The sequence below is a fragment of the Mchenga conophoros genome, linkage group LG23, assembly GCF_057382185.1.
Source record: "Mchenga conophoros isolate Kocher_MC1m ecotype Shallow Benthic linkage group LG23, M_conophoros_male_GT1.1, whole genome shotgun sequence".
NCBI classification, from domain to species: Eukaryota; Metazoa; Chordata; class Actinopteri; order Cichliformes; family Cichlidae; genus Mchenga; species Mchenga conophoros.
Genome location: NC_140547.1, coordinates 49,510,114 through 49,519,891, shown reverse-complemented (window position 1 = coordinate 49,519,891; position 9,778 = coordinate 49,510,114). Strand labels below are relative to the sequence as shown.

The 9,778-nt window shown below is 39.8% G+C and overlaps 1 long non-coding RNA gene across 1 annotated transcript; it reads right to left on the bottom strand.

Annotated features, from left to right (window-relative positions):
• Positions 1-274: 274 nt before the first annotated feature.
• Positions 275-3,038, bottom strand: LOC146548238 (uncharacterized). Its single transcript, XR_014890887.1, has 4 exons — positions 2,892-3,038; positions 1,827-1,975; positions 963-1,127; positions 275-885 (listed from the first exon to the last, which is right to left on the bottom strand). It is a non-coding gene; the product is annotated as an uncharacterized LOC146548238 (long non-coding RNA).
• Positions 3,039-9,778: the final 6,740 nt, after the last annotated feature.

Sequence of the window (9,778 nt, the reverse complement as noted above, 5' to 3'; positions counted from 1 at the left end):
TTCAGTGGTTCATTGAAGAACCTTTAAAGGTGCCCCAAAGAACCATCAAGAAATGGTTCTTTGGGGCACCTTTAATGGTTTTTCAAAGAACCTTTTTAAAAATGGTTCTTTAAAGAACCTTTTTTAAAAAGCTCCTTCAAATGGTTCTTTAAAAGAACCATTTTAAAGAACCTTTTTTGAGTGGTTCTTTAAAAAACCATTTTAAATCTTTCAAAATAAAATGCATCATAAATTGAATTTGAGTAGGGTAAAATAAATACGAGCACAGCATAGACATATATTAATGGTTTATTGTCATTTTGTAGTTACCAAAAGACAAAAAGGCATTTTAACCCTCAGCACAACATCAATACTAATACATGTCACATATTAGTGTTTTAAACAGTAATAATTAAATATATTGGCTATACTATAAATAAATATATATAAATACTATATCTACAGATAACACAACAAATAATACATGTATTGTTTAATTAATAAAACATCAGAAAGTGATAAAACACATTAGAAATAGCAATAGCTTCATAACAGACCAATAAATCAACACATTTTCATCAGCAGATGTTTGCATGTTCAGTAAAAATATTTCAACAACAAGTTTATGATTAAAATGATCAATGAACTTCAGCCTTACACTATGTAATGTACGTTTCATGTTGTACTCATGGTCCTTGGTTAGTCCAGTTTAGGATAATGTCTCTGACGTATGTTTCATATCAAATATATGTCATATCAAAACAAGCCCACATCTGCAGTTGTTTCAGTTTTTCACTGGTGTTTCCTGTCAGCTGGTCAACCTCTCAGGCGGACATCCATATCAGCCAACCAAACGACAAGCTCCTCCCTTTGTGCTTCAAATCCCTCTCACTCTGAGACAAGGAGCTGAAAGAGAGAGAAAAGAGTCAATTATAAAGAAGAGAGAAAAGTGAAACCCTCCTCAGAAGGTCTGACTCGCATACCTGCAGTTGACCTGTGATGGACTCCAGTTTGGCGTTCACGTCATCCCTTGCTGTTGCCAGTAGCCGAGTCTGCAGGGTGCCCTGGAAGAAATGAGTTAATGTTCGACTCCTCCTGGTCAGGCTCTCCAGCTGGATGAGCCGAGGTCTCCCCTCTCGCCGCTGCCTCTGAACACAGAAACACAAATTTCATCTGAAGCAGGAGGTGCAGATTTTTTTTTGCTATTCTTTTCTAAATCCAGGCTAGATCACGTGGAGGTATTTGGAAAACTTTTTTGGCCAGTGGACGACTGTTGTCTTGCAGAAAGTCAAATCAAACATATGCGATACACAATCAATTCACAAGAACACATAAAAAATAAGTCCAGTTCTTGCCTGATTTCAAGTGAAATCTGCATCAAAACAGGGTGACAGAAGTAAAACGAGTGCACAAAGCCTCACTTTGTACAAGCCTGCTATTACAGTTCTCCTCTATGCAGACGACTTTCCTGTTTTCAAGGCACAACTTGGATCTGCTGTACAAATCTTATGGATACACACTAAATGAAACAATAGTGTGCATGACTCCAGATTCTGATCCCTCATCCTAATATGGTCCCAACATAGCAACAGCAATAAAGCAAATATTGAGGCTTCAAAATACAAAGTCCATAAACCAATGGCTGACATGGGTTTTATCATAAGGGTGATAAATATACAGATTTCAGTCTGTCTCAGAGATTTGATGTTCATTTACCTGCAGATGCACTATACGTGCCTGTTCCATGGTTTTTCACAACATTTTGCATATCACTATTTAATACAGGAAGTACGTGAACTAAAACAAGTCATCGTTCTTTGTGAGAGGACCATATTAATGAAACAAACCTCAATGACATCATAGGGATCCCTAAAGATGCTCCTGCTGCTTCTCTTCCTCCTCATCCTAAGCTTCCTTCTTCTTGTCCTCGCCTTCCATCCAATTGTAATTCAACCTAATTGTGTTTCTCCCCCTCCTCTTCCTCATTTTGTTGGAGCTGTGAACACAATTAATGTGAATCTGGATTAATTTGTGCAAACAAGAAAAATCTACAGCTTTTTGGTCAGAGGTGCTCTTGTGATTTAAGCCGGGTAGAGTAGATTTATGTGTTGATGCTACCTGCTTCAGCTCTGGCTGCTGAGTGATATTTACACCCTGGCTGGATTACAAACTTTAACCATGTGCTGAACTTTGGCCCAGCGTTGATACCTCTTGTTAGTATAACGACCTCTTCTTAGCTTGTATGTATGATGGTGGATAAATGAAATATACAAAAAAATTAACTATATTACAAAAGAACATCTATCTTGGAAACATCAAATGACCGGAGCATAACTTGTCAACTAGTCCGAAACTAAGTTATGCAGGAACAGTCAAAGACACACCTTCTCATGTTTGAAACCATTGTTTGAAAGGTTCTTTGTGGCACCAAAAAAGGTTCTTCTATGGCATCAGTCTAAAGAACCACTTTCTATTCATTTCTATATAATTCGATTAGACAATAAAGAGTTATCTAATCTAATTATTCATTCAAAACTCTTATGCATAGCTACATTTTATACAGCTCATACAGAATTCAAAGTACAGGTTCATGTGAGTATTTAATGTACGGCTCAGATCTACAGGATTTCAGAGTTTCTAGATCAGACACAGAGCTCACAACAGGCTTCAGGCACGCAATTGAACCACATATTTTAGAAGCCAAAGGTTCAAATTATCTGGGAGCAGCTTCACTTAATTATAACAGTGGTTTTGTTAGGAAAACAGTTTCTGTATACCGGATACTAAATTGCGCTGACGTCAACGGCTAACGTATCTAGCTAATCGCTACTGTTAGCACAACATCAACAGCAAGCTACAATGACGAGTAACAAAAACAAAACAGTAATAAGGTTTTAATGAAAATGTTTTACCTTTTCTAACAGTCCCAGAATCCACAGCTTCAAAGTCCAGCAGGTACTGAAGACTGTTATCCGTTTCGCTGTCACCGTCCGTGAGTTTTTTTTCCCGAAAGGTCAAGGCCCGCCGCTCGCGCACTCTGTCTGCGCATGCGCATCCCAACGACTGACCCCCTCCGTCCGCTCCCGGGAGGTTATAGTATGACGTGTTCTGACGTCACTGTCTCTCTCCCTGTCATTTATTTGGCTCGAAACACATATTAACAAATTGCTCAGTGATGAACAACTACTCAGATCATTTACCTAAGCAGTGTGCTTTGTCAAAACGAAGTGTGTGTTCATTACACTGACATTCTGTTCTGCAATTGTTATTTACTTGTATTTCATAATTTGACTTTACATACTGCTGGGTGGTTTGTAAAGTTTACAATAACTAGTATTATCATTATGCTATATTTTCAAAAATATATAATAATCTCAAAAGTAATGCCTTGGAGTAGAAAATAGAATAGAATAGAATAGAATTCAACTTTATTGTCATTGCACATGCACAGGTACAGGGCAACGAAATGCAGTTTGCATCCATCCAGAAGTGCTTTAGTGATATAGATATATTATATTACATATTATATATTATCCATTATAGTAATGCTTTATCAAAATTTATAACTAAAGTACAGTATTTGAATGTGTGTATTGTGTCTACTGTTTGTTAACTCACCATATTCATAATGTGTTTGTGGGGTTAGGGGTGTGTGTGTGTGGGGGGGGGGGGGGTTAGGGTCTTTAGGCTTTGGCCCCCCACCCCTGCCACCAGTATATTTTTAAGCAAATATTTCTAGCTTTTATTTGAATATTCAGTTTCCTACCATCTTCTCTTAAAGGGTAATTGCCAGGTATCCCGTCCTCTCCCTTCGCACACACATGCACACAAAGAAAACACACAGTATAATTCACAGCCTCATTATAGTGAATAAATATTTATGCCATTTACACCATCAAACTTAGATTGCTAAGGATGAAGAACCTTTTGTTCTTTAAAGAACCATTTGTAATAGCTGAAGAACCATCCACAAAATAAAAAGGTTCTTTGACGTATGATGGTTCTTTAAAGAACCATGAAGCCATCTGAAGAACCATTTAAGAACCATAATTTTTCTGAGTGTAACAGAGAAAACAGATCAGGTCTAACTAACTTAACAGGATCTGAAACTCGCCAGATGTTTGTGAGTTTTCCATAGTTCTGTTTTACACTTAATTGTGCCGAGGCTGCAGTGCATTATGTCTGTGTTTTAAGCTGCACTTTAATTAAATGTAAATGACAGTGTAAATTGTTGTTTAGGACAAAGAGGACCGCTACATGAGCCTTCATCGGCAAAACATCGATGTCTACCAAACTATCTCCTCCGGTCGCCTTCATCATGATGCTGAGGCCACTGCATGTCACAGTCATGTACAATAACAATCAGAGATGGAGTTTTTACCCTGACTACGTGATCTATAAAACTATGATGCTAGACATGCTATCTATAAAAGACACTGACATTTTAACTTGCCAGCATCATGTGTACTGTTAGTTTGTTTTGCACTGAAAAAAGAGAAAAATATTAACGTCCAGTAAAACTTGTAATGATGTTGTGAATGAATTGCCTTAATTCATGGCTTTTAACACCATTTCATTTCTGTTTTTTATCTGGTTTGAACGTTGAAAATCCTGCCACTTGGCTCTGTGGCCTCTGCCACCATTATGGTTTTTGCTATACTGGTCCACTTGATAGTCATATTTGATGATGATTTTACTTTATTTTGAGTCATTAGAATCAGAACGGGGGTCAGGAAAGAAGAAAAAAGATAAGCTGGGGAGAAAGTTAACAGAAGAAGAGGGAAAAATAGAGAAGAAGAGAAATAGATGGAGAGGAAGAGAGAAAAAATACTGAAAATCTATTTCATCATCTGCTGAAAAACACAAGGAAAAACCAACACAGTGGGGAACCCACAGCAACAACCAATAATATGCAGTAAGTAGGCTAGTAAGTAGTAGTAAATAATAGATATTAAATGTTACTGAGCAGTAAATGGGCCCAGAGGGCCGAGACCTGAGGGCACCCCACCCGCAGCACAGGCCCAACAGAGCCAGGGGGCCGGGCCCCACCGAGCAGCCGCCCAGAGTGAGCCACTAAACACAGAGAACCACTAATGCACTGTGGGTGGGGGCACCAGCTACTGGCAGGAAGTGTGGTGGGGGGAAATAATACGTGACTATTTTTATGTGGAGTGGAATTAAACTGCCATAGAATATGCTTGTGGTGGATTTGACTCAACACAAGCGTATTGTCAAAGTGTTCTTTGGCATGCATCGAGACAGTTTCTCAGATACTGAAGTGACTTGAGCAGAGCCAGTTAAAGCCTACTGTGCTTGAGTGGGCAGCTCAAGTTTCCACGTGGAAGGTTTAGTGAGACAAAGACAGGAAGTTAAAGCTGCTGACTAATAATCTGCAGGTTCCTGATTTGAGTCTCTGTTAAGAGGATGGTGTCTCTGAGATAATTGCTTTTGTGCATCGATAAATAAACAGGGAAATAAATGAATAGAAAAAAGCATCCGAGCGGATGTGCACCGATGGTGTGCCCACTGGTCTTAAAGTGCCTTTGCGCCCCTTACCATTTATGGAGGTCCCATTTGGGCACATTGGCATGGACCTATAGTGTACATGGATATTGCTTTGTATTAGTTCTGGTATATTATACAACACAATAACATGATGCAGTGCTGCTGTGCACCATTTCTGCAAAGAGTGTGGTGCAAGCAAGGAAGATAAGATAACTCTTGCACAGTCATACCTAGTGCAATAATACAACAAAATTGGAAACTGTCCCACCATAACACAATCATTTAGATACAATATTGGACTTTGTTTACATGTAACTGCACAAATAGAATTTAGAAATGTAATTATTGACAAGAGTGAACAACCACTTATAATGTAATCTACAGCTGTGACCAAACAGCTAGATAGAGAATCAGAAGTGTTGTTTTCTACAAAGTTTGCTGTTTCAGTGAGAGTCATATGTCATATCACTTCAAACAGTGGCGATCCAGAAATGTTGTACAAACGAGTAAGACTAACTATAGACTTTAGCCAAAGTTGTTAAGTTAGCTAAAGAGTTGGGATTGTGTGTAAGGCATAAATAAACCTAAAATGCAATGTTTTGGACGTTCTTTGGCACATTTCCCTACTGTAGGGGTCTCTGCAAGCATACGGGGCTCTGAGAGGGAACAAGATGACAACGAGGAATTCTACTGGAAACAGTCGATCATGTCTGTCAAAGCTGAATTCAGGGCAAACTAGGCTAAATTAGTGTTTTTAGCTAACAGCTACAGTAAACATAAAAGTGACTGTTGGGCTATTATTTGTTAACAGGGGCGATTTTAGCCCATTTTTGGGGTGCTTTGGTTCATTTTTGGGGTGCTTTGGTTCATTTTTGGGGTGCTTTGGTTCATTTTTGGGGGTGCTTTGGTTCTTTTTTGGGGTGCTTTGGTTCATTTTTGGGGTGCTTCAGCACTTACTTACTTTTTTTTGACAATATTTCCTGTTTGTGTGACACACTACTAAAAATATAAAAGGCAGAACTTGGTTGAGAGGTAACATTTTAACAACAAAAGTATCCATAATATTTTTTAATATTTTGTAATAATTTATTTGTAATAATTTATTCTGTTTCAGGAGTGTTTTTATGTATCTGTATTATATTATACAAACACATTAAAAGTGAATCTCTGTCCAAAATATGCACTCAGTTTACTTCTTACTCACTATGAGCATCATTCATTATTCTCCTCCAGTAATTAAGGTTAGGATATGTATTTTTTTTATTCCAATCCATTCTTCTTTGGCAGCATTTAAATAACCTTGATCAGAATTGATGGTTTTGTTACAGACTTTTCAAAAAAGTGTTTTGCTTTTCTTTCACAAATGTGGGATTAAATTGTTAAAAAGTACAAAACAGTGATGTCATGTTTTGTGACGAGGACCCAGGCACAGAGAGACTTGATGGATTTAAGAATCTTTTGATTTAATAAAGAAATTTGCAGACTTGCACAGAGATGGTAAAATTATGATGACTGATAAAGGAGGCGAAGACAACATGAGGACAGGGAGGATGCAGGGACAGAGACGGGGAAGAAGTCTCATTGTGACGAGTAAAGTGTATCTTGGCTGGCTGGGCAGCTCTCTGGGTGCTCAGCCCCCCGAAGCTCTGATCCTAGAATCCTCCCTGAATTGTGTTAATACAGTATGTCAACATGAAAGCATAACTGTACAGGGTGGGCCAGTTATATGGATACACCGTAATAACATGGGAATGGTTGGTGATGTTAAAGTCCTGTTTGTGGCACATTAATATATGTGAGGGGGCAAACTCCTCAAGTTCGGTGGTGACCATGGTGGCCATTTAGAAGTCGGCCATCTGATACCAAATGATACCAAACAAGGCAAAGTAAATAATTTTTAAAAGTGAATGTAGAGGAAACATCAAAAGTTGTCACGGCTGGGGCAGCAGTCGTGTGGTGGAGTGAATGAGGACCAAGATGCAGACGGCGGTGGAGATGCGAGTGGAGATTTATTTACAGTGAAAATAACAAAGGTGAGGGAAGAAGCGAACATCAACCTAAACTGGGAAGAACTAACAGACAAAGCAGAAAACATGAGGGCAGCAGGGAAACACAGAGATGACACGAAGAAGGAAGAGAGACGTGGAGAAACACCGATGGACACGGAGACTTTTCACCTGTTCCTTTTGTTTGAAGTGGCCGAACTTGGCCACAGTAGGACGTGGTCTCCCGGTCGCAGCCCGCATGGGGCCGATGCGATGCACTCTATCAAAGGCCATGTTCTTCACCGTGTCCTCCAGCAGCTTCAGGTGGGTTTTGATGAAGGTTTTGCACTCTGAGCCTTCTTCATCACAAGATCCTGGAAGCACTGATCAATGTAATCTTGGAGAGCCTCTAAACTCTCCCTGTTGTTCTCCAGGGTGTTGGAGATGATTTAGACAAATGTTGTTAGTTAGAAGACTATTGATAAGTGTATTTGGTAATACTGAAGCTTAAAGGAATTTGTTCAATTCTAAACTACCATTCGCTTTAATTTTCCGCCAAAATCTCCGGCGTCTGACGTCAGTTACAACATGAGTCGCTTACCTCTGTCACTCTGAAGTCACATTGAGTTTTCCTCACTGACTGTTTTAGACAGGATTGTGGGAGCAACACAAAAAGCAGCTTCAGCTGGAAACACACAGTTTAGTGTCTTTGCTGCTCGCTTTAAGTCACAATAAACAGGAAACTCATTGTGTCTCATGTCAGAATCAAATCACTCATATACAGGAAAGGAAGAGGCGGAGCTTATTTCCTGCAGGGAGAGGTTAGCAGTCTGTGTCTTTCTCATTTCTGACTCCTAAAGAGCTGAAAAACACAGGCTGTTATTGGCTGGCTGACACTGGGATTAATGTCCTTGAAGCCAGCAGTCTTTAATGTCCAGGTTCAGAACGGGCAGGTGAAAAACAGTCCTTTATGTCCTCTGATGTTCAATAAACTGTCCTGATTACTGAGGGAGCAGAGAAAGTGTCTCCATCACTCACCACAGCTGGATGCTCTGAAATCCTGGAATCCAGCTGTGGAGAGGAGCGCCGGCGGCGTGGACGCAGTTTAGTAATCAGGGAACGGGAGACAGGAGGGAAACACAGCTGGGACCAATTACACACACGAGACAGGAAACAGTAACACAGGACTGTCAAAGTAAAACAGGAAATATAACACAGAGTCCAAAGTAAGGAGACGTGGGACACAGTGAAGACACAGAAACAGAAACCAGAACTATAATCACAAAACAAACTCAGAAACATAAAGAGTGAATCAGCTGATTCAGTGTTTGTGACAAAAACATGGATCCTGGTTAATAACTTTTATTTGTTTGTTTCTGTATTATTTTGTGTATCGTTCTTATGAGCTGTTGTTTTTTCAGTGAAATATTATTTCATTGTTTTAAGCTTTTTGTTGACTTTGAAGTGCTTAAGTTGATATTTTTGAACATTTAATTTGTTCGATTATTGTCGAGTCGATAAAACTGTCAAACGCACAGCTGCTTCCAGCACGGCCGGAGGAGAGGTGGCCGAGCAGACGCACAACACACACAGCTCACAGGTTTGCATTTCTAGATATTGCAGATGTTGCAGAAATTGAGAGTAAAGAACTCAGAGATCCAGCGCTGTCTCCTGCCCCTTATTTATACACCACAACACAACGACAGGCGTAACTCACACAAACGGGTAACATGAGGCTCAGATGCTTTGGACGTGTTCACATATACTGGACACAGAATGATGAAGATGGAGCTGCAGGAAGGAGGAAAAGAGGAAAAACACAGAAAAGATTCACAGATGTGGTGAAAAAGGACACGACAGCTTCTGTTTGTTCGTTTGGTTTTTCTTTATTTGGTAAAGATTCAGAAATAAAGAGAAGATCACATGTTTGAATATTATATTAACGTTCTGTAATTACAACAAGTTGTAAAATCTTTCCAGAGTGAGACAGAGACTGTGCAGAGACTGTAGAAGGACAGAGCAGCAGCAGAGCAGTCCAGATACACTGATGATCCTCTGTCAGATCCAGAGGGACACACAGGGCTGATGCTGGACTCTACATTGTGTCTGACAGTGGAGCTGTTCTCAGAGCAGTTCACTCTGCAGCACTGACAGTCATCTGCACTTCATTCCTCTGTCAGTCACTGCTGGATGAAGCTCTCCTCTCCACCTCCCAGTAACATGGCCCAGTCAGAGCGTCTCTACACACAAGCTGCTGCTGCTTCAACCTCTCTGGATCATCAGGACACAGCTGCTCCTCTCTCAGCACA